General features: G+C 40.3%; 1 long non-coding RNA gene across 1 annotated transcript in view; it reads left to right on the top strand.

Annotated features, from left to right (window-relative positions):
- The window catches only part of LOC145988391 (uncharacterized), a 262,622-nt gene that overhangs the window by 214,953 nt on the left and 21,243 nt on the right, over nucleotides 1-26,426 (top strand). Inside the window, exon 3 of the long non-coding RNA XR_014441750.1 lies at nucleotides 20,510-20,615. This is a non-coding gene — a long non-coding RNA (uncharacterized LOC145988391). The remainder of the gene's footprint in view (nucleotides 1-20,509; nucleotides 20,616-26,426) is intronic.

Genomic DNA, 26,426 nt, shown 5'->3' with positions numbered 1-26,426 from the left:
TGTCCATGTTTGTACTTCAGGTCAGCTACAATTGCCTGAAATCGTAAGCGACAGCCTTCATACGATTCTAGCCGATTCGTTTTGAGACTTGACTATAATTTAGGAGGGTGGAAGTTCAAGTTCGTTTCGTGATTGAGACTCAGATTTGAAAAGAAGACCGAGATGTTCTGGTACCTAAAGGATGACGAAGCAATCAACAGCAACGTTTCACACAGTAGCGACATGTTATACTGGACAAGCCTATATGGACTGGTAAAATCCTCAAATGACGTGTCGCTTCGGTGTAACCCCCCTCCTAAAAAAAAAAAAATCACTGAACTGAACATGCACGACGAACAGACCGAGGCGACACGATGCAGTCCGAGTGGCATGCAATCGACAAGTGACAAGTTTCCTTCATGACAGAGATCAGGAATTAAGTATGGTATCGATACAAGACTTGACAAGTCTCGGTATCATCTCGATCTCATCTCGAATCCCCATGCGAAGAGGTCCAAAGAGGTTTAAGTCGGGTGACTGAGGTTACCTTCTCTTGCCTGTGCCTATAAATGTTCCGGGAAATGTATTGTTCACGTTTGCATAGACTAGGAATTAAATGCAAACGGTTTCAATTATATAAATGGTGATTGTAGGACACATTTCCACATTAAGTAAATCGGTGTCACGGCTCTGCTTCCTATGCGTATCCATATCAGACGCCATCTTGCTCGAATGCCCCTCTGCTGCCATCTGTCGTCCCGCAACAAAACTTACTGAATGAGTGAATGTTGACGGGAAGCAATGAAATGCTGCTGCCTAGGGGAGCCTATTACCAGCCTCGGCGCTTTGCCGTCGCATATGAGATTTTCTGTGCTCGCTGAAACTCCACTTTTCTCCGCTAGAGGCGCTCAATCCTGACCCGTGCTGGGCGGACTTTGCATGCTCACCTGTGTACATTTACGCTGGTATTGAGTGAATGTTTAATTATGATGTTGCGTATGTTCGAAGTTATGTTTCGAGTTGTTACAAGGTGATAATGTCGAACCTATCTTAGAACAAGTGAAAACAAGAACAGCCGTAAAAGGTAAGCTATTTAGAAACGGTAGTTTAATTTTGAATCTATAGGTGAAACGCTGCACAGTGCATGTTCTTATCATGAATGAATAGTACTGTTAACCTGGGATATGTTCCCAAAGAAACTTCGAGTATTTATATCCAACTTTGCCGCTGGAAGTTGGCTAGGCAATAATGGTCCGTGTTTTCATAGCATGCCGGAAGAAACATGAAATTTTTTGCCGCTCACATAATGCGTATTCTTTTAAAAGTAAGAGAATTCTATTGACTTATTGTGAGAATTTCGATTACATTAATTAAGGAAGTAGAATCCACGGTGGTCTAGTCGTTAGAGCTTCAGACTACCACGTGGGGGACACGGTTCGGTCCCCTGTTTGGTCATCCCCAGTAAAATTGTCCATTGGTGTTCCTGCATAAGAGAGTCAGGCTCTCACCCAGGTTTACATCAGTGGTTACCAAAGGGAAGACCTGGGTGAGAAAATCCAGCCAGAGCGTGTTGCTGATTACATCACTTCCACTATATCTGAGATCGAGAATGTATGAAACCCTAACTTCATACCCTAAGATACCTTCATGCAAACCAGGGTGCGAAATCACTGCAGATTGGTGGGGGGAAGGAACAGACAGGCACACATACACACTACCTACCTATCTATCTATAATGCTATTAAATATATCAATTATTAAATAATCAAATTATATTATAAAATATACAATATATTATATCGACTGTCCTTCATTTAAAATTCGATTGCAAATTGAATATTGTAATATGCTACTAATGCTATGACTACGGGTGAGGGGCTAAAATTAAGATACATTAACAAGATAATAGTTTCCTTTCTAAAAATCACACCTAAATGCTATTGCGTGTTTTATTTATATATTCATATACTTTCCGGAAGCTGACTATAGGCGATGAGAAATGGAGAAGAAATAAGTCTGACTTGATTATTGTGTTCTTGGGATTTCTGGGTTCAGTTCAGTGTCCTTAGATAGATTGATTGATTGATTTGGTGTTTTAAGTCCACTTTATGCACAGTAAGGCTAATGGGGACTGGACCTAGTTTAAAGTGGGATCCGAACCACTATGTGCCTCCACCGGGTATCGAACTAGTGTCCTTGTCCGTTCTTTGTGTATGTTTTGGATCTTATTCCAGTAAAGTATATTCGACTCCTAAACTAATTGCTTATGTTTGTTACAACAAAACTCTCTCCACAGAAAAGTTTGGTGGGGGGAAATTCCACCCCCCCCCCCGGATTTCGCACCCTGATGCAAACGAAGCTTTTTTCCCAGGGGGAGGGGACAATTATTTTACACTTTTTCCGTTGAGGGGGACACACAACGATTTGATATTGTGGAAATCTTTTATTTTGAATTATTTGAAAAGAGAATAACCTTTATTTTACTTTTTACTTAAAAACCACAATGAAACCAATTACATTTTTCACGACTAGTTTTCAAGGAGGAGAATGTCCCTCCTTGCCCCCGCTAAGTACGCGGGGCGTATCCTAAATGACAATTTAGTACACGGATAAGCTTTTTTTGTTTTGTTATTCAAATCAATCACTTTAAGTTTTTATTTTATTTTATTTATTTATTTATTTTTGGCTATCTTTTGAGCTTCTCGGCAAAAATCGGTACAACTATCTTCCCTTGTTTATGTTGCTGGATTTGTAACGAAAAAAGCTATAGAAATCATGTCTTGCTCCAAATGAAACCCACAAATATCTACCCCATCCTGTAGTTCGGAATTTATATGGACCTAATTTATAAAAGTGACAAAAATAGAATAATCCGCTATCCATCAACCAGCTTTATTTGTGTTTCGTGTACATTTAAAAAATATTATCGAAAATGTAGTGCCTCTCTTACCCAGAGTGTTTTTGAAGCGAAACCTTCAAGAAAATAAATATAGCTAGAGCCTTCTACCGGCTTTGAGACAGTGTTGTTCTGTTCCACGCATAATGATCATTCTGAAGACGTAAGTGAACTAATTTCCATATTCATCATGCCAATAGTGTTGGAATGCATTGCTTCCTCAACGACAGAAATGTTTGAAAGACCTAAATACTTAATTTCGCAAGTCCCTCAGTCGTAAAGTTCACCTGCTTTAGATGCATCTTGGTAGAAGCAGACTGGTCCGACATCAGCGCCATGCGGCAGAAATTGTAAGTTCTTGGAATAACATGAGAGCTAAACTCCGTACCAGATAACTGTAGACCAGGCGAACGAGAACAAGTCTCTGCGCACGTAGTGACGCGAGACGGCTCCACCAATGAACAGTGAGAGAAACGGGATTGTGTAGTGGGCGACGGGAGTTACCCGATTTCCTCCTTCTTTATGCAGCGTTGCAAACTTTTGAAAAGGATAATACCGAACGCACATGGCAAACGGACAGTATTTTTGTCCCCAGGTCCGTACGATTGGTTTAAGAATTTCTTAGGGAAATATTAGAGATAAAACTACAAGAGCAAATTTTGACAAGCTGTGCATTTAGCGTACGGACTAAGGTCTGGACCGTACGTCCGTATATCTACGGTCAGGACCGTAAGGTTGGCAACGCTGCTCTTTCACCACTCGATTTTCCTTCTCCTCCTCTGCCGATATGCGCGGCCCTGCTCTACAGTTAGCTGGGACAGGGTATAGTGGAGTGCCGAGGCGGAAGGATCGTAGCGGGCTATGGTATTATCTAAGTAGTTTAGCAGCGACGGAATAGATGTCTCTGTATTATAAAACTTTCCCTTAACGATGGAATATATTTGGTTTTAATATACTTATATCATTTGGTTACAAGAAAAAGAAAATAAGAATAGATACGTTAAATTGATGTTGGTATAAACAAAAGCTTCCTACAAAAGATAACATGGAGAACATCTTTTTTATGATTTGACGAAAGAGAAGATGTTAGAATTGCTAGATATTAGCATTTCGGCAACATGTGAGAAACGTCGAGTAGCAGTCTTTGTTGTCAATAATTGGGTAGAAGTAGGTGCGGGACATGTTTTTCTTTAGATGAAAGTAACTGTTGGTCACATAAGAGTTAAACTACAGCATTCATGGACGTCCGCAGTATTTTTTACCAGGGAGGGGCAATTAAGGTATTTTTTCAGAGGGGGTAAACGAGGTACATATTCCCCCGTAATTGTCTTGTCCCCTCATAAAACATCGCTTCAGTTTGAAGTTTTTATGTTCCTGCAATGTCCTTTCAATAATTAACATATTATTACTGTGACTGAAATGAAATTATATGTGTGAAATACAGGGTGATTTAAAAATCCCTTAACTCCCCCTATAAAATATAAAGTAGTTAGGCTGGGTACAAATGGTCATGATAGATACAGGTTAGGCCTTGGTGTGTTCCAAGCGGACGTCCGCTATATTGGTAGCCGCCATATTGAATTCAACTCAAAATGTTTAAATGGAAAGGAGGTTATGTGATATATCAAATCAGGCTACAATTTCACGAGAAATGCAATGGTGGAGATTTTTTCATGACCAATTTGTACCCAGCCTAACTCCTTCACATTTTATAGGGGGGAGTTAAGGGACCTTTGAATCACCCTGTACATAATTTCCAGGGACCACTTTGCCCCCCTCACATTCCGAACGTCCATGTCAGCATTCATGATAACGGGAAACAACTGTGTTTTGATATATTATGGGATAGAAAAAGAGTACTCGCTTTAGCTGGAAATAGTTTAGCGCCTCGACACAGATGGCATCAGTGCAGAATTGAATAGTCTTACTCCCTGTAATGTTTTGGACGGATGGGTTCAATCCGTCACACTACCAACATCCATCTATAACGTTGTGGGCCTACACGTTAATATAAAAGGTATTACTTTCAGCGCGTACACGAATCTCTAGGCGCTATTCCCCACACCCAAAAGCCTCCCCTTGAAAACATACACAGTTTTCTCATGTGAATTGACGTCGGACGCGTCTGATACCTGGTAATGGCTTCCGAAAGCTCGGGATATCCCGGAGAGTAGCTAATTGCACTGCATTATTTCAGCGCCGCTTTGACAGGTGTTGATAGACGGTTCGATAATGACGTAGCAGATGATGCGGATCGCCAAGGCGAATCGGGAAATTGAGGTTCCCCCCTCCTCCATGCAGATTAAAAAAAGGAAAAGGGAGAGAAAAAGGCAACTTGGAACAAAAAAAAATGGTGGATGGAAAAAAGGCGGGAAGGAGGAGGAAGTGGAAAATGATAATTAAAGGTAAGGGTGGAACGAGGTGGTTGCTGGAGGATGCAAGGATAACTGATATCCCGGTGAGCTTTGGAGAAATTGGGGAGTTTTAGGAAGTCGGCTTGGTGGGAGGCATTTGTTGCTGGATTGAGCATGTGTTGTTACGGTGGAGCGGTAATACTTTTTCTTTGGTGCGACCTTGTAGAACCTATAGATGATCTCACGCCGATGCTTGCTAGGGTTACTCAAAAGGATCTTGTAAATACATAAACGCTATACGCACGGCCATGACATTAGGCGGGTGGCAGTAGTTCGCGCTGTTGCCAGGTCCCGTATCATGTGAGGGTTCAAAATAGTCTGTGCTGACGCACCCAATCAATCAAACCCCGTGTGTTCGGAGATTTAAGAGAATGTAAGAACTCGTTGTAAAGTTATAAAACTCCATTTCTGGGGCATGTAAAGCCCGGTTGACGTTGCCACACAGTGCGCAGGAACCAGCTACTTTTGTCCCGCTTTCGATTTGCTTTTCCCATATGTGGCACCAGCGCAATTCTGCCCAGCCGCCTATTTTCATGATCGTGGGTTTAGACCAACCAACAAAGCGAGTAACACAACGGCGTCCCGATAAAGTATTTGTGGCATACTGCATTAATATTATTGTCAGTTTGCAAGGATTATGTAAACAGCGTCATGTACTAAACCACCATGATATTGTCACATATCAAACTGACAATCTTCTGTAAGATTGAATTGAAATTAACGTCGTATAGTTGGCTTTTGTTTTTGCTGTTGTCTGGCTAGGAAAGAAATCAAGCTTACCGTGTCAAGAAAACTACCACACCGGAAGTAAACCACACGAAAATTTAATTGAATGCTCTAGATAATAATTTTGTAATATATCAAAATTTGGATTATCATAGCTGTTTTACGAAAGAGGAGGAATTTTCGGGGAAAAATATTAGTAGTGCAGCCCAAGAGTAAGAAGAAAATATTCGATAAGAAAAGATAGGTAAGGCTATCCCCTGCATATTGTAACATGCCGTGATGCATATGACGATTTAGTGAGGGTCGTACACATTCACAATTTCGGCTATTTGTGGAGGTGATGTGATCAGCACTACGCTCCGGCCACCTTTACTCCCCAGGTATGGCTTGGATGCAGGGACTAGGGACTAGGGCAAGAAAAGGAACTACCCAGAACACTCATCAGATGAGGAGATGTTAGCAGACAGTCACGTATATGCCAATGAGGGAAGCCACCAACCAAACACAGAAGAAACCGGTAGAAACAACCAACACTCAACCGATAACGAAAACATACCAGCGCCAGAGATAAGGAACAGAAGAGAACCCTAACCACCAGCAACCTACGTGTACAACATAGAAACCAGTACACTTTTACCTCATCAGTACAGAAACTTAACAGAAGTACCTACAAAACAACTACTACATGACGGCATTAAAATTCAACTGTCCAACAAAGTAGCATGAGATAAACTGATCCAGTACTGCCAGCAAAATAACATTGTATTTGCTACATTGGCACCACGAGAAGAGAGGCCAATCAAGGTAGTATAGATGACGCGTTTACTTTCTTAACGTCCAAGATCTGAAGAGAGCAGCCGCCACGAACGTGGGTGGGGATAAACAACGGGCGAGTTGTTTTCGTCCAATCACACTCAACCTTCAGCCAATGGGTGCAGCTGTCATTCTGCTCGTCTACTCCACGTGGAGTCTCAGTCACATGACTGCGGATACGCTGTTGCCGTACTTTGCAACTTCAATGTGGAAAGGTGTTTGTGTGCGGAGGGACAAGGTGACGTAGAGTAGATATGTGGCAACACTGTGGGTTCAATGTGATTGTTGCAGGAAGCTGCCAATCGACACACGCCAGAAGACATCAAGAAAGCGCTGGAGAAACACTATGACGTCGTACAAGTAAACCAGATGTAAAAAAGAGACCCAAAGACCAGCACAAGAGTTCCAATGCCATTGTTCCTGGCGACTCTTGGAAAGAACGAAATAACACCAGAGATATATGAAGAAGAATACCGATCACTGGGGATAATTCAATGCCACAGATGCCAGAGAATTGGACACACCCAGAAACATTGCCAGGCCACATCAGAGTGTGTAAAATGTGCAGTCAGTCACCTGACTACCACATGCAGCAAGCCAGATAGATACCTCATCGCCTCCACAACCCAGACAAGAAGAACAACGGACTACATATGCAGCAGCTGCACAGCCTGAACAAGACAAAACATCACCACCAAAGGAAAGAAAAACAGAAGAAGACACCATTCAATGGTTAATCCAGAAACTCACCAAAGGAAGTACGTACAATCGACCACGTAAAAGAGCAAAACAGAACCTTCAAAAACAAGAAGACAACGTCCAGAAACTATCAAGCATAATAGAACTCATAATGGCCATAATCACAGAAGCAGAATTCTAAAAGAATATATCGATAGACTCAATAGAAGTCAAAGAACTGAAATGATCATAACATCAAAAACGGTCCTTCACAGGACCAAAACCACGGTTCTCCATAGAATCTTCACAGAACCACCACAACCGATGGATATCGAGCGAGAGTCGCAGAGATCCTATAAACCAGGTACAGTAAAACCTAGTTAATCCGGACTAATGGGGGGTTAAGTTGACCGGTTTAACGAAATACCGGATTAACTGAAATAACCTAAAAGAACAGTAGAAAGTGCATTAAAACTCCGTTTATAGCAACAAAACACGTTTATTATGGTGTATTTAAAGGGCATAGGCCTAAATACACTATACAGTACAGTACAAAGTCTGCGGGAAACAGAATTTCATATGTGGTTGACTGCCTTTTCTTTGGGAAGTTCTCTTGTCGACTTCTAGCCACATTTAAAACCTTACATTCTGCTTTATTTATTTATTTTTTCGCTTTTGCCTGTCCGGATTAAGCGAAGTCCGGCTTATCGGGGTCCGGATACCAGAATCCCGTCTAAGAGGCAGCAACACAGATGAAGGCCAAGGACAGGATTCATCTAAACCCAAGAGCCAAATGAACGGTCGGTCGAGCTTTTGTTTTTGCTGTTGTCTGGATTATATCTAGGAAACAAAACAAGCTTACCGTGTCAAGAAAACTACCACAGCACAAGTGAACCACACGAAGATTCACTTGAATGCTCTAGATAATAATTCTGTAATACAATGTCATAAGGCTTAGGGTCGAACTCTGGGTAAGGTATGGATGTATCTTCTGTGTGTATCGTCTACTTCATCAGCCATCGTCATCGTTGCGAGTAAATCAAGAAGTGAAATAGTAGAAAATAAAAAAAAAACCTTCTCATTCTCATATTCCTCATCATCAAAGATGTTTCACAAAGTATTGCTTGTGTTTGAAAATTTGGAAATTAAACACATCTCAAAACAAGGAATCTGGCGAATAAAGATGAACTCGAAATGCATCTAATCAATGCACTTTGTTAGCATAAGTTCACACAGTAAAATGTGTAGTTTAGATTTATTTAAAATGACCATCTCTGATCTTCTGAATTGATGCATTTTTAGTTCATCACACGGAACATTGGCTGATAAAAGCAGGGTTTGTTAAAGGCCCAGGAATTTAAAATAAATTCAATTCCGGTCCAGGAGAGAAACTCAGCAAGCGTAAATGGGTTCTGTAGAACCTTTTCATATTTAAAGCATTTAAATTCGCTCCGGAATAATTTGAAATTCGGTCCAGGAACCTTTTTTCTCGCATCAATTTAAATACGGTCCAGGAACCTTTATTTTTCAATGAAACAATACGCAACTTTGGCCGAATTTAACTTGTGTGAGGAAGAAGGTTCCGTTCCTGCAGCGGAACCCAATAGAACCCATTCGAATGTATGGGTTCCTGGACCTGGAACAACCCTAGATAAAAGTATCCTTTTATGCATTACTGTGTATGTTTTGATGTACGAAAACTGCATCATCAGCAGTTTATGCACTTTAATGTGTCATCACATAATTGTGTCAAACGACACATTTTGGGTTCTGTGTGTGGGCCTAGAAAGCAGGATCCGAACCAGTGACCTACCTTGTCAAGTTTACCATGCCTTGGTACTTATATAAACAAAGTTGAACAGTAAAAAAAACTAGTTTTATCTTTTCGCCTCTAGTAGTTCACGAGACATTCGCATTTACACGAACGAATGCCCCTCACTCCCCCCCCCCCCTCCCTTGTTTTCATATTGTGGACAACTGTTGATGTGCTGCTTTCTGGAAATGTCTACTGGAAGATGACTTGCATGTCGATTCATCCAAGACACTTTTAATCTACTGTAAGTTCAAGAAAACTACGCTCAAATTGGCATATATTTCCTGCAATTTCCAGAAAGCCTTATTATCAATCTCCGTTCCCAATTTGCCACTTGCAGGGTGCATTAGAGGCCATGTCCTCAGGTTGTGAACGTAATCTCAGCCTTTGGACGATGATGTGCTGACCAGTGCGATGTTTGTCCGCATTCCACTTCCTGGGCCGTCGCGGAGAACGTTCACCCCGGCCACCAGATGTCTCTGGTGTTTTCATCTCTTGACGCTGTGGTTTTCCACGGACGGGACTTGTAGGAGGGAACGAGCGCTCTCCCGTTTAGTTCCAAAGGTATTTTAACAAACCACAAGTCATTGACATATGCTGTACAGGATGAATAATGGTACCGTTTCCTCGTGTCTTCGCGAGGCGTAGCCACTGAGGGCAGAGAGGAGTCGGGTATCGGGGAAAGTCTTGCTTCCAAGACAAGATTCAGGCTCGGCGGTAACGTATGTAGTTGCAGAAATGTGTCAAGTAATTCTAGCTGTAAGCCCAGCAGGGTTTAGTTTATATGTATATCATATTACTAAAATACAGGGTGTTCCTTTATTCAATACACTATTTTTCAGACAACCAAATTCGCTGTTTCCTGACAATTTGTGACTAATGTACGATAGATAGAGGTTTAAAATTTCAGATAGTACTGTTAGTTACTGGTTTTAAAACAAATTAATCATTTTCAGAAGGCAAGTTCTTGAGAGATATATAGCCAGTGCTCGATACATTTTCTTCAAAGCTAGGCGCCAGCTCTGAAAATCAGGCGCCAGGAAACCACCTACTAGCAATTGTGCATACTACAGTATGTTTCAAAAGTCGCGCAATCCAAACTTTGAAAATGTATATCATGAAAATTGTAAGGGATATTTACACCGGATTTTCTGCACTAAACTAATCCTGTAGGCTATCACTGGGTTCATAAATGTATATTAGCATTTATCTAAATAAAAGCAATTACATTATTTTAAAAAACATAGTTAATTTGCTGAAAACATCTGCGAACTGATTTCCAACAATACATACCGACTCTTAAACAATTTGTGGGATCATTTGTTGGTGTTTGACTGGTTGTAGAACAGTTGCTTTGTGAGGTACAGCAGAAGCAGAGCATTTTTATTGGAAAACGTCTTGCACATGAGTGTAAGAATGAGTAGTAAAATACTTTTCAGCAATGCACACGCACTGGTCCAATGAATACGCCATGCTGAATCAATTAAAAAATAGGCACAGTAGCGGCGAAAGTGAGCGAAGAGACTTCAATGTAACCAGGGGCAGCCTAGGATTCTCTCAAGAGTCCAATTTCGGCACATCTTGATTTACGATTTTTCACGTAAATGTATATAGTCAATACTTAGGCACATGTTGCATGCGACTGTTAGCAATATTTCGAACTTCTAGTATTGCCATATACGGAGATATGTCCCAAAAGTGGCACTTTTCACTCAATCCATAAAATCGCCAGTCAAAAATTCATCAAATGTTGCACATGACAAATATTGGTCGCAAATGACAGACTGGCATGGCATCAGTCATCAATTGTCTAATTATGACCCTTCGATAATTTCTTACATATTTTTCTTACTCAGAAGTTCATTTCTGGAAAAAAAATGAATGCTGCTTTCCATCAGTTATTAATTTATATAATTTTCTGTACAGAGTGAACTGATCATTTTAAGCATTGAAAAATATCTCAATGGATGAGGCTTTATAATGCAGAAAATCCGGTGTAAATATCTCTTACGGTTTTCATGATATACATTTCCAAAGTTTGGTTGTGCGATTTTTGAAACACACTGTATAAGATGCTGAGCATCACGGTAATCAAAACATCGCTAAATTATTTGATAAAGCAGGAAATAGGATGTTGGGGGACAAAGGGTAAGAAATTGTTACGGACTCATTAATGTTCACAACGTTGAAAAAAAAATCATTTGCTAGCTTACTCTGTACTGCAATTTGAATTTAGAGAATCATCAAAATTTCGTATATATTCCAGCAAAAGCTCACAGTCGCCAGGCTGAAATTTTTAGTCGCCATGGCGACCTGGCGACCGAGATTTTTCGAGCCCTGTATATAGCCCTACTCTTACTGTCCGATGCTATCGTCTCGTTCTAGACTTTGGTCTGGCATAGTGTTTTTCAGGGTCAGCTTCGACGCCAGAGGTCCCGGGTTCAAATCCAGGCCTGGGCCTAGGTGTTATTTTCATCAGTTTCCATCAGTTTTATCACACCCTCTTCGCGATTAGCCAAAAGTGGCAGAAAAGCGAAGTAAAATAAACCAAATCAATCAATCGGTCTAAGTTTTTGTAAACAATAACACGTGTGGGATTTTAAAATTTCACTTAAACTAAAAATATTTTATTATACGTCTTGTCCAAAAACACCATTGGCTGACTCTTTATAGATATTTCACATAGCTTGCATACACTCAGGATAAAATCCCCCTCCCTAAGATTCTTAGCGTCGAAACAATGCGTCAAACCGGAAAAAACGTTATTGTAGGAATTTGTTTGCCTTAATGAACTCTATGTGCTCTGTTTGTTATTAATGGATGAACACACGGTAAGTAATCTGTTTTGTTTTATCACTACTCATCTTCGCGATTAGCCAAAAGTGGCAGAAAAGCGAAGTAAATTTAATAAAAGTCAACCTTCGACACCAACGCTCAGCCTGTTGAGTTCACTTGAAATATATAAAGCAGATTTAGGTGAAGGATTTCGGCAACCTCAAAGAATACATGTCGCATGTATCCAGAGAACTGTCACCAGATATGAACTATTTAGTCCATTGCGTGAGATTATTTCTATGCACGAAACACGTACATCATTTCCCTGCTTTTTCGTTTATTTTTGGAGATGGGGAAAAACGATAAGTGCGAATGCACGGGAAACCACGAAGATACAACACCCAGGATGCCAACATTCCTCCCCCTCACGAAAAGTCATCATGTGTGAAATCCCATAACATCCGCAAAAGTTCTGTTCAGGTCCACCCTTGCACTTCCGGCAAAGTTAAGGTCATCAGGAAGTTGCTATCAATCTGATCATCAATCGCCATCCCCCCCTCAACTCCCCACCCCCCACCCCCTAGGCACTGACATCCTACTTTGTGCACTGTTCCACTCTCCGCACACCCACGGTAAAGGCCTCGCCTGTGAAATCGTTGTTTTCAACTCTACGCGTTGACCATTCTCGTTCGACAATGGCGTATTGCACACAAACAGCTGAAGCACAACTAGAGATTCAAGTTGAACCAAGCACTATAGTGAAACGGCAGTACACTGAAGGGGGAAAAAAGCTGCTGTTCATAGCTTTATACTCTATTGACTACCAAAAATACCCTTTAAAGCGCGTGCCGAAAGAAAGGAAGACAATTCAGGAGATAACAAAAAAAAAAAGACTACCAGAAAAAAAGAAAGATTTTTGCATACGACATTGACAAACCTTATGCGAAGCGTTTTAGGAGGGGAAAAAAAGGAAATGATGTAGTTAACCAGTTAGTGTCAAAACATAATACGGCTGCAAATCGTTGGGCTTTGTATTTATTGTTGAGAGCCAAACAAAAGACAAGACCTCAGCGCAGCCATTTCGATGTCTCAATAGACTACACACCTTGCGCACTCTTCCATTGTTGGAGGGGGTTTGCCGCGAGTGTTCAACAGAGCGCGTCACAGCGTGCCGTATTGTTGTGATGTGGTACTTTTTAACGCAGACACAAACGGCATTAGTAGTTAATAAAAGCCAGCGAGAATCTCAATTGAATAATCCCACTGACATAAGCTGGCGCGCTTTCAAGACAACTTTCGGGACATTCATTTTAACACAGTGCGAGAACGGGGAGAGACCTCTGGCGTGTGAATTCGGTACTAACTCTGCGGGAACCAAATCCTTGACAATACCGGAAGAATAAGTTGATCGGTTCGATGGAATTTACGCGCCTTTTATTGTTCGATTGAGCTTTTGTGGTACGAGATTCCCCATCGCAAATTTATATATAGATATTTATTCAGAAAGCAGCCAATCGCAGCGCTCTGTGGCTCTACTCAAGCATACCTAAACCTAAATATCTTGTCCAGCACAGGAAGAAAAGATATTTTGGAAAGGATGATATAATTTGTAGTACGCAAATGGCAAATCCCGTTTGCGATTATTGTTTGATATTTATAGTGCTCAAATACAGATACGTCATTTACAGCACATTTATACCACAGACAAAGGTGTTTATACGAATGTTCACAACATAAATATAATATACATAAGTTAATGCAGAAAATAATATGAATTTAAACCATTAGAGATGAAAGAAGATTAAAATATAGCACAATTATACTATTTAGACAATATAAACATGCAACTTAGAAAATACAAATTAAAATTATACAGAAATATATGAAATACGTAAACAGAATCAAATACTTGCATGTAAACTAACTACGTTTATGTAAGTTTCCTTTTGAGTGGGATCAATATATTTGTATAATACTTTATGCATTTTCTGAGGTATATGAAGAAGCTATTAAATGACGTAAGAAAATTCTTCGTTGTTGTATTACTGAGGCACTGTAATTGGTCTAATCTTTCTAATGCTGGAGGAATTTTTAAACGCAATTTTGGAAGGAAGGAAGAATATGATATACTGGAACATAGGCGCCGACTTTGGGGGGATACTATCTGGCCCCCCCTCCGAAATTAAGTTGACACCTCCGAGAAAATCTTGGTTAAGTAGATCAACATTTAACCTCCACCCGGGGCGCACAAATCTAACAAAGGAAATCTGGAAAACATGTTGAACAATGTCTCTTCGCCACACACTATCTATTCCATTCACCTTTGATTCCACAGCTAAGAAAAAAATCGCGTGAGATGCGAACATACGGTTCTGCTGCCAATTCGACTTCCACAGACGTTTCTTCAAGAACAATGGCGCTGTTGTCTCATGCCGGACAACATAACAATTGCAGCCATGAGCGTTGTTCGACTAATTTAACTAAACTTTCGAGATTATAGGCCCACAATATGAGTTTAAAGGTACATTTTTGCACTATCACACAACGGACAAATATATATATTACAGGATAGACCATATGCTGCTGGAATAACGATAAAAATGTGTTTTTTATAAAAACTGTCGAACACATCACGCAACCCGTGTGATTCTTTAAGCATTTCCTGCCCATCGCAGCGAGTTTCAGTACATCGCTATTATGCCAGCAACAACCGTAACTTACCTGTTATTAACAGCATGTATGTTTTTAATAAAAAATTGAAAAAATATCAGTACACAAAGCCCTTCGTCGCAGTGTTCTTTTGATGTTATTTTTTTTTTCTCCCAGCAAATGGAATAATTACAACACGCAAGATGTTATTTCAGTGTTGCTGTGTAACAGATGGGCACATATGATTTCATTCCTTTGTCCTTGGGAGTTTTTCTTCTCTGAAATGTCATTGTCTTATGTTTGATTATAACTAGAATTCATGCTATACGGTGACAAATGTCAGAGTTTCCTCGTGAATACAATAAACACCATAAGTGTTTGTGATTATGCAAATTAAGGATCTTCATTGTAAACTCTCACATTACAGTGTCCAGAAATCTTTCTTGTCGATGCCATGTAAAATTATTATGTTTCATAGTACATTGCGTTCAAAATATCACTAGAAGATGGAAGCAGTTGTTCCTTCCCAAGAAATTTCACGACTCCTTATAATTTTCAAAAATATGAATACGTACAATTTTATTCAGAGAGTGTGAGAGGCGGGGGACTTTTTCAGAAACAGTTCAATTGTGTACAAACACACGCAGATCATACTCGAGGTGTAGAAATCCTTTCAATGTGAAAAGTTATCATGCAACCTTAAACTACTTATTCCTAGATTTAAAATGCCACTATCATTTTATAACACTCTCCATATTAACAACAAAACACTGCCCATTACTCCAAGCACCTGTTTATATTCTGAAGTATTCTGTGCAACCGATTTACATATTGACCAACGGGAGTGTCACATACGACACCGGGATAATCCTCTGCGAAAAGTGTGTTGTCTTATGTTTTGTTCTCGTGTGTGTTGAGTGGTTATCTTTTGGATTTTAGGATATTAATTAGCAGTCTGTGTTGCTATGGCAGTCAAAAAATCGAAAGTGAATAATCGGTTATAGGATAGACTATAAAGCAACAAGCTACAAGCACGTAATTTGGTGCGCTGTAAATTATACGCTTAATGGTAGACCATTTTCCACTTGTCTGTTCATCTCGTAGAATAGAATAGAATAGATTTTAAGTATTTTCAAGTATGAGCCTTTACAGCTGTGCATACCATACAAGGATGAAAAATTTTAGTGCAATTTTCATATATATCCTTCCTCCTCTCAGTCCACTCCCACGTTCACACTGCTTGGGAGTTCACAAACACCATCTTTCATTTCCATTCTTTCACTACACTTGCATGCTACCTAGGCATCAAGAGCAGAACCATTCAGTATCTCTCGAATGCTCGGAAACTACTACGAAGACAACATGTCGCGCATTGAAACTAAATACCAGGTACATTCAGACACACATCTAGAACGATTGTTCTGGAGGGGCTCGAACCAAGTCTCTCACATGTATTATTATTAAAGTTTATAATTAATAGGTGAAAAGAGCAATATGTCCATTAATAATGGTAGATAAAATAGGTCAATTAATAATAATAATAATAATACAGCCCTGCATTTTGTGAAAAAAAATTCGGATGATTTCAAATAAAGGTGATTCTGGAAGTATTTGAATGCTGATCACGCACATGACATGCATTTTCCCTCATCACGTCAGGATTTTTCACAATTTCACAATCAAAATTCTCATATTCGCCAATCCATTACACCTATTACAGAACGCAACAAAATAAATTTAAACAAATAAAATGTCGGTTGTTTACAAACCAATAGGTGTTTCTGGAAGTATTTTGAATGCTGATGACGGATATGACATAAATTTCTTCCCATCACATCAAGATTTTCCACCACATTATAACATTGAGTTTTGGACATTTTGTGAAGGAAATTTTTATGAGGGATTTCGGAAATTAAAATTACGTAATCAAATTTACAATTTTCATGCCAATGTGCCTCGTAGAAGGTAGAGATTAAATGCTTACTATTCTATGTGCATTTGTAGTTCAAAATTGGAGGATTTGTATTGCAGAAAACCAATATTTTACCACCATTTAAGCAGAGCCATCAATTGAGGAAATGATGGAACTACACATTTTATTGTGAAGTTAAGGCAGTTAATATATTGTTATTTTCTGAAAAAAAAAATAGACGTGATTGATAATAATGGATTTTATTTTTGGAATCATGATGCTGAAATTATTCAGAGACGACAGTCATCTGTGAGTCATCAAACCCATGCCGACCTGTGTAATTTATAGTCCGCTTTATACACAGAAAGACTAATCTACAATTTAAAGTGTAACCCGAACCACTACGCAATGTGCCTCCACCAGGTACCCTTTACAAGCCGACGACGTTACCACTACGCCATCGGGGACACCCCTGGATTGTTTATTATATACCAAAATAGGTTGTTATATACAGCTGATGAAAAGTAAAGGCCATGATCATTACTTTTGTGCGTATTTATTATTAGTACTGACTGGTACGCATGAATTTTCGCATCTCTCGTCACTGTGCACAACTGCGAGTCTCACAAATATTAACTAGAATTCACGGCATTTTAAACATAACTAAATCTACAGAACTTTACGAAAGATGTCATTCTTGGGACAACCCTAAGCTCCAAATCAATCTTAGATCAGGATGAAGTCGAGACACTGTTGGCTGGTTGCCATTTCTCGGAGATTTTATTGGTTGGTTGCTATTCTCATGAGATTTTCGTGTATGGTTGCCATTTATCCGAGATTTTGTTGGCTGGTTGTCATTTCTACAAGATTTTGTTGGCTGGTTGTCATTTCTACAAGATTTTATTGATTAGGTGTAATTTATTTTATATTTTATTGGTTAGACGTCATTTTTCTTTCTATCCTCGGTCATGTCCTCGACTCCCAACAGCCCTCTGTCATGACTCGGGAATCTTTTCTTGCTCACGAATTTCCGTGGAAAAACTTCAAAAACAGTTTACTCCCCACTTTGGCTTCCGTGCGAGTAAACCCATTCAACCGACCGCGGTCGACAGATTACCCACAATCCTTGTACGTCCTCTGCTGGGAGCATGACCATATCTCATGGCCGCTTTAACCCTACAATGCAGCAAATTTAGCCCCCTTTTGTCCTGCGTCCCTCGGAGCTGCTGAATTTTCACTGACTGAAAATTCCGCTCTGGGGGTCTTCAGAACCATTGGCGTACGGTGCTTATGTGGTCAGTCGCCGGGAAAAAACAAAAGGACCGCAAAAAAAAAAAACAAGAACACACGGTGCGTGTATGTTCGCTAGAGAGGTCCTGGACATTCTCCCTGCTCGGTGCATTCCCTTGTTTTCCCTCAGGATACGCGTGGGCTGTACAGGGAGGAAGTTCTGGCTGTCCGTGTCGTGGCTTCTGGCGATCAGCTTGTTGAGGGAGTTTGCAGATAGGACCAGCATGTAATGGGGAAGTTGCAGAAGGTCAAAACCTTGTATTTCCGTGCCGTGCGTGGCTCTACATCGAACTCATGTCAAAGGGTGATGTAAACTTGCCTCGGTTTTTCTCTTGCACTAGTACATTCCGAGCAGGTGTGTTGCAGTTGGTTTTCTTTTTCTGGCGAATTGTTTTTTCTGGATGAATCTGCATTCGTATTCGTAGCAGATGCCTTATATAGGCCCACTAAGGAAATCGAGTATCGAAAGTGAAGTAGTTGTTTAGCGTTTCGAATTTGTAGTAAAATCAGTCGTAACTTCAATCGTCAACGCCGGCAAAAAAGGAATTATTCACTTGAGGACAAGAGAACAGGTACTTCCGAAACGCAGTACTTGAATAGATATAAACAGAGGTGGCATGTTTAAAACAAAAGTATTTAAAACAACTTATTTTAAACGTTATGAACACACTTTTCTTAGACATGTTTAAAGCATATTTTGCTACTTGATGTTTGATAGTCGTAGGTTATTCATATCTTTGGCAACTCTGCCTCTGTGTCATTTAGTCCACAGAAATTTGTTGAATGGCGAAAAACTTATTCAGTTAACAAAGAAACATATTGTAGCGTAATGAATACCTGTGGACCACGTTTAAAACATATGGCTGTGCTTTTTTTTTTTACAAGTATTTAAAACACTTTTATAATTGAAATCTTAACATACATTGTTGCTAATGTTAATCTATCTTGTTGCATTTATTTATTTTGGAAAACAGTGTTAGCTACCACTGGAATAGAGAAGGGCTAAAATCCGTGTATTAGCTGAACATTCTCGAACAGTCTAAGAGTAATGTAAAGAAGTTATCCAAGTGTTTACTTTGTAACACAGTCCTTCCTTGGATGATTAACAGATTTCTTATCAACCATTATACTTAGAAAATAAGTGTTCTTGGAACTTTGTTTTAAACGTTTTATTTGTTGAAAACATGTTTTTTTTTGTTTTAAACATGTTTTTTTTATTAAACACTGTTTAAAGCATCTAATAAATCATGTTTGAAACAAAACTATTTTATTTGTTTCTTTTAAAATACACAAATTTTGCCAACCTTTGGTATAAATAGGAGAAGCATGTATGCTTTGACGTCACTTCCGTCAAGTTAAGTTGAGTTGGTGTTTTAAGTCCACTTTATGCACAGTAAGGCTAATCGGGACTGGGCCTACAGTTTAAAGTGGGATCCGAACCACTTGTGACTCCACCGGGTATCGAACCCGGGACCCCATGATTACAAGGCGACGACGCTACCACTGCGCCATTGGGGAGGCCCTCATTTCCGTCAAGCATACAATTCAATGTGTTGTTCAAGATTCATTTCAACATGTACGGCCAGTTTAAATAAAGTTTTGACGCTACGAACCATCGGAAAACAGAATTTAACCAGAATGTATGTGCAACCAAGGTTAGAATTTATGGATTTCTGGACCTTTATAACAACCCTGTTCTAATGTCTCTGGCCAAAACATTCTCTTGTTACTTTGTTGGACATGACAATTAATTGCTGTAAGTTTTAGCCTGTAAATAAGAGAATACAATGACATTTGTAATAGAATATACCTCAAGTTTCACCATTCGAATTAACGTGAATATTTCCCCACATATCTCGGGAAGGGGGGTGGGTGGCAAGAGCACCACTTGCAGTCTCCCTTGGTAACGAGGATTCCGTAGGTTCCCGGCTTGGCACAAGTATTTTTTTCTCGCACACACACACACACATGCACATACGTGGAACATTGTTCAGGGAGACGTAGTGGCGAGGTTGTCTCGTGCAACACACCGCCAGATCCTGAAGGTGTGCGGGGCCATATGTGACAGGTTGTGTTCGCATTGCTTGTGTACTCACGGGCCAAGTGTTATCTGCTTCTCGAAACCTTCATCAAGGTAACAACACATGACGATCTTTAGCTACCTGCGCGAGGGGAGAGGCAAACACAGACGGGAGGGACGGATTGTACAGTCACCTGCAATAAAAATGACACTTAAGACCCCTGTATAGGTTTATGAGGGTTACCTAACTACGTCGATAGCAGAACTGCATTAGCAAATCTTCAATGGCAAGTTCTGCCACAGCCTTAGAGTTAGGCAACATATATAACGGAAACGATATTTCAGGATGTCCCGTCTTTATTGCCGCTGACTGTACTTACAAGGAACAAGTACGTATTTGGAAGGAGGTCGAGAAGGATTGGACCCTCCAGAAAGAGTTATTTTCGATTAATAAAATTAGACGACTAAGATTCTTTCAAACTGATAATTTTGAATGTTGTTTATTACGATATATTTTTAAAAAATGCCTCTACTCTCGTTTCAGGAGGACACTATGCCCACCGGTAAACTGTGCTTCAATCAAAAGAACCTTCACGATCTTCTGTACAGCATAGATGGCAGACGAGTCGCCAGGAGATTCAACATTAGAGGTAAAATACTGATTTTCAATAACGTTTCTTACCTGTACATTATGAGTGTATAGTTTGTCATAGTTCTCGATGCTGCCTGGTAGCACATTCAATATTTGATAGTTCTTTCCTTCGGACTTGGATAGTTATCTTTAAAATTCACGGCATTTCCCTCTTTGAAATATTATGTTGTTCTCCCAGTTTGAGGATTTGTTTTGGAATTTTATTGCTGTTTGCTTTACAAGATTTATCTTTGTATGTTTTGCTATTGTGCTAGTTTCCGAAAATGTCTCTTTAATTTAAATGTCCCTTTCTTCCATATCAATTTCAAGTATTCTTTCAGATGATTTTGGCGCTCTGGTCTTCATGTTAATCAAAATATTATATACAACTTCATAAATTTGTACTCGCTGATAAAAAGTTTGCTTGGAATAGCCTAAAAATGTTTACCAAACATTTGTTTTAATAGGCAACAAACCAATGGTTGTTCAACAAAAGACAAATTATTTTATTAGTAGAGGACTTTTGTGTAGAGTTAGCACATAATTTTGTCAATTTAAATTATATAAAAATAAAATTATCAAATTTAGTAAAGGCTACTAAATGTTTTATTTATTGTTACAGAAGAGATCAACTTAACTTGTTTTGTTAATTCAAAAAATTAAGTTTTTCTTCCTAATTTATTTAAATTTTAACCATTCTGTTAATCTCGCTTCAGGAGAGGATATTGATAGATTGATTTGCTTTATTCTACTTCGATTTTTGTGCCACTTTTGGCTAATTTGCGAAGATGGGGATGAGTAACGATATGATGAAATTAATGAATGGACACTCACAAACATCCCAGGCCGGGAATCGAACCCGGGACACCTGGCGTCGTAGCCACGGGGGCCGGCAGGAGAGGATATTGCTCATTTAATTGTTTAGTCATTTATTCTGGCCCGAGTTTCAATCCAAGCAAACACCAGCAGTTTTCGGCAATATCTTCTGGTAATTGTATTCTTGTAAAATGTGAGGAAAACTTTGCACTGATTGAACTAACTTTTTTAAACATTTTAGTTATACAGCGTCGCTTTTTCTCTCTTTTTGGCTAATCGCGATGATATCGATGAGTGATGATTAGATGAGATTGATGAAGACACACGAAGACCACCCATGCCCAGGCTGGGATTCGAATCCGGAACTTCGGTGGCGAAATCAGCCACTTACCTTGCACTTCCACCGAGTCGGCTTGGAACGACTTAACATTTCAGATCCTGTCTGGCATTCTTTCATAGACACTGTTGCATATTTATTGTCTCTGAAAGTATTTCTACTTTCTTTCTTCTTATTATTATTTCCCTTGCATTTTGTGAACGTCCCTCTGTCTGATGATGTCGCAGCCCTGTAGCTAGATATCTTTTCGCCCTAGGCAGGATTATAGTTTGCCCCCCCCCCCCTCGCACTACCAAACACAGACATTTTATGTGCGTCCTTCGATATTTCCTTCTATTGCCATGGCTTGCGAGATTTACATCTTACAAATTTTGAAATGAGGAAACAAGGAGAAAACGGATTAAAAAATAATATAGGTTATACTTAAAGATTCGTAGTTTGCATTTCTGATTTGAAAAAATGTTTACTATATTAGAATATTTCAGCGTCTGAAGAATATGTTTAAAAACATACTGTGATATTTGGGAAACAGAAAATTGCAGCAGTATGTTACCAGAATATACATCTACCGAGTGTAAATTTCCCCGTCGCATATTCTGACTTCGTTGTATTTTTATTTTTTAAAAAAATTGAATGGTGCCCTAGGCTTCAGCCCCCCCCCCCCACCGCCCTCTCGCTAAGGGTCTGTGGTGTCGCTTTGTAATCAAGAAGTTCGCGGTTAGATCTTTAGATCACATTGCCCAGTGGTTGGTGCAGATGCAAAAGCATCAGACGAGACAATACTATTGGAAAGTATGTCGTTGTCTCGTATCGACTTTCTTTTGCCTTGTTGTGACAATTACTTTTGTCACCAGTCTTTTTGTAGTTTATGTGAGTGTATTTTAGAATTTCGTAAATACTCTTAACAACTTTCTGTAGCCAGTTGTGCTTTTTGGCTTTTCTTGGATTTTCGGTTCTAGACGGCGAGGGTAGGAAAACAATACCGATTTGTGGAATTTTTGACACTAAGGGTGACTTTTACTTGTCCAGCAATAGGAACAACGTCCAAGCTGCCGACCGAGGGGGAGTTCTTTCGCAACACGTGTGAGGACTGCTCTGTTTTTTTTTTCTTCACCCCCAAACCTCCCAAGTGGACAACGAGCCTGGAAGAAAGACCACCGTCCAGCATTTTTTCTAAGCTAATGAACTGCGAGGCGGTTGATTTTTGAAGTTTCAAGTTTTCCTTAAATACCCCTGGACTCCAGAGGACCGACACAGTTTAGCGCCATATTCAGACCGAACACCATCTCCGCGTCACTTTGCGCGAGTTACGGAACTTTGCTTTGTTTTAACCTTTCGACCGCGTCGTGTTAATTGTCGTGAGTGTGTGATCACAGTGACAGTGCCAGGAATTGAGGCCGTGTTAATTACGTGTTTCACTCGCTCCAGTTGTGTTTTTCCCTTTTTTGTAAGGAGGGACATTGAATAACCATGGGCGGTTGAAAACTACGAGAGGGACGGGACCTTCGGGTTTCCGATTACTGCTGCCATGAAGCCAAGAGAAGAAGCCACGACGCCTGCTTAAGTATACGACGCCTTAAGTCAAGAGAACCGCACCACGACGCTTGCATAACGGCGTCTGAGATGAAAGCCACGCCGCAGCGACAACTCGCATTGCCAACCCAGATGAGAGACGAAAGTACCACAACGGTGAGACGGATGTTACGCCGAGAAAAGAAGAAGAGATAGAGAAAAGAGAGAGATGAAACGACGTCCGCCCTTAGACGAACCGACGCCCTGCGTATCCCCGAACGGCCATTGAAGCCATGATCGGATGCAACGCCCCGAGCAGACAGATGGAAGCGAGGTGCTTTTTCCGCCCATCTTCGTCGCCGCGATGGAAAATAGGAAGAAAAATGAATGTTACGTCTAAGTCGAAGAGACAGTTTTTGCCCGCCAGGAGGACAGACTGGCATAGCCAAGAGTATCGTCGGGACGCCGCAACGAGGACCACGCCGCCATTGAGTCGGTATAGTATCCTCCAGTTTTCTCTTTATGTGTGAGAGTGAACATTTGTCCACCTACGTCGCCACTGGTTCATCATAACACAAAGCGAGATGAAATCGAACAATGTTGCCTGCAATTACTAATTATTTTGGCCAATCAAATCAAAAGTACTATAAATCTTCAAAAATTAAGAACCTATTTCGCTCACCCTTCGAAATTCTATAAATGTAAAAGACTTACTATTTGTTATTGTTTTCCTATTCTCGCGCCGAGTATTTATATAATTAATTATTTGACTTTTACCGTACTCTTTGATATATATAGGTATTAGAAAACTAGGTACTAAATAGTATAGCTGAGTTAATCATTTTGAATATATCCTAGTTTATATTACAGTCGTTTGTATTATCAGCACTCGTGTACTTGTAATCAAGTTAATTTCCTCTTGTCACTCAGTTAGTGTGTGCTTATTTTTTTGCATTGTAGTGCCTCAACAATGTGTAATGTCAATTATTATTTACTTTTGTAACTATGACGCCTAGCTAATCGCGTCTCATATGTGACAAGAGTGCTGGCCGTGCTTATTTACATTGGAAGCAAGCCTAAGGGGCTAATAGAAATCTCAAATTCGAAGGTACACGGGAAATAAACCAAAGAGTCGGTTAGATATTTTATCATGTAATGGTATATTGTGTTCACCCCTGCAGCGTGTGTGTGTGTGTGAGTGCATGATGGAATGAGAGCGAGGGGATATGTACAAGTAATGTGTTATATTATCATTGTTGTGTTTATTTTTGCTGAATACACGTATATATTCGTTATCCTACAGGTGTTTTTGATTCATTTATATATATATGTATACATGTATATCCTCGTATGGTCGATATTTTTGGTTTTAGTCCTGAGTTTGAAGCTGTATAGCTTGTCTCCATTGACCGGAAGGGTTATTGTTCTATTATTACAACAATTATTATTATTATTATTATTATTATTGCTATAAATGAATAACAGCACCACTTTATGCACGACGTGGCTTACCGCCGGAGGTGTAAATAACCGACCCGGTGACATGAACCTGGAATTAAACCGTTAGCTGGTGGTAGCAATCGTGTTTTCTTAACCGGAGCCGCGAACCAAGGACCGACGACCGTCCAATCGGGCGGCCGCGGAACCCTGAACCTACGGACCAGCGGTAGAGTAGTTTGGCACCTCGACCTGGGGACTTCGGTCTCCCGGACGAGTGGTCAAACCCTTTACAATTTACTTTTGTCACCAGTCTTTTTGTAGTTTATGTGAGTGTATTTTAGAATTTCGTAAATACTCTTAACAACTTTCTGTAGCCAGTTGTGCTTTTTGGCTTTTCTTGGATTTTCGGTTCTAGACGACGAGGGTAGGAAAACAATACCGATTTGTGGAATTTTTGACACTAAGGGTGACCTTTACTTGTCCAGCAATAGGAACAACGTCCAAGCTGCCGACCGAGGGGGAGTTCTTTCGCAACACGTGTGAGGACTGCTCTGTTTTTTTTTCTTCACCCCCAAACCTCCCAAGTGGACAACGAGCCTGGAAGAAAGACCACCGTCCAGCATTTTTTCTAAGCTAACGAACTGCGAGGCGGTTGATTTTTGAAGTTTCAAGTTTTCCTTAAATACCCCTGGACTCCAGAGGACCGACACAGTTTAGCGCCATATTCAGACCGAACACCATCTCCGCGTCACTTTGCGCGAGTTACGGAACTTTGCTTTGTTTTAACCTTTCGACCGCGTCGTGTTAATTGTCGTGAGTGTGTGATCACAGTGACAGTGCCAGGAATTGAGGCCGTGTTAATTACGTGTTTCACTTGCTCCAGTTGTGTTTTTCCCTTTTTTGTAAGGAGGGACATTGAATAACCATGGGCGGTTGAAAACTACGAGAGGGACGGGACCTTCGGGTTTCCGATTACTGCTGCCATGAAGCCAAGAGAAGAAGCCACGACGCCTGCTTAAGTATACGACGCCTTAAGTCAAGAGAACCGCACCACGACACTTGCATAACGGCGTCTGAGATGAAAGCCACGCCGCAGCGACAACTCGCATTGCCAACCCAGGTGGGAGACGACAGTACAACAGTGAGACGGATGTTACGCCGAGAAAAGGAGAAGAGATAGAGAAAAGAGAGAGAGATGAAACGACGTCCGCCCTTAGACGACCTGACGCCCTGCGTATCCCCGAACGGCCATTGAAGCCATGATCGGATGCAACGCCCCGAGCAGACAGATGGAAGCGAGGTGCTTTTTCCGCCCATCTTCGTCGCCGCGATGGAAAATAGGAAGAAAAATGAATGTTACGTCTAAGTCGAAGAGACAGTTTTCGCCCGCCAGGAGGACAGACTGGCATAGCCACGAGTGTCGTCGGGACGCCTCAACGAGGACCACGCCGCCATTGAGTCGGTATAGTATCCTCCAGTTATTTCTTTATGTGTGAGAGTGAACATTTGTCCACCCACGTCGCCACTGGTTCGTCATAACACAAAGCGAGATGAAATCGAACAATGTTGCCTGCAATTACTAATTATTTTGGCCAATCAAATCAAAAGTACTATAAATCTTCAAAAATTAAGAACCTATTTCGCTCACCCTTCGAAATTCTATAAAGGTAAAAGACCTACTATTTGTTATTGTTTTCCTATTCTCGCGCCGAGTATTTATATGAT

This window comes from Lepisma saccharinum, chromosome 5 (assembly GCF_977018435.1).
Source record: "Lepisma saccharinum chromosome 5, izLepSacc3.1, whole genome shotgun sequence".
Taxonomy (NCBI): Eukaryota; Metazoa; Arthropoda; class Insecta; order Zygentoma; family Lepismatidae; genus Lepisma; species Lepisma saccharinum.
Note: the sequence above shows the minus strand (reverse complement) of the source record. Positions and strands in the feature narration are given on the sequence as shown.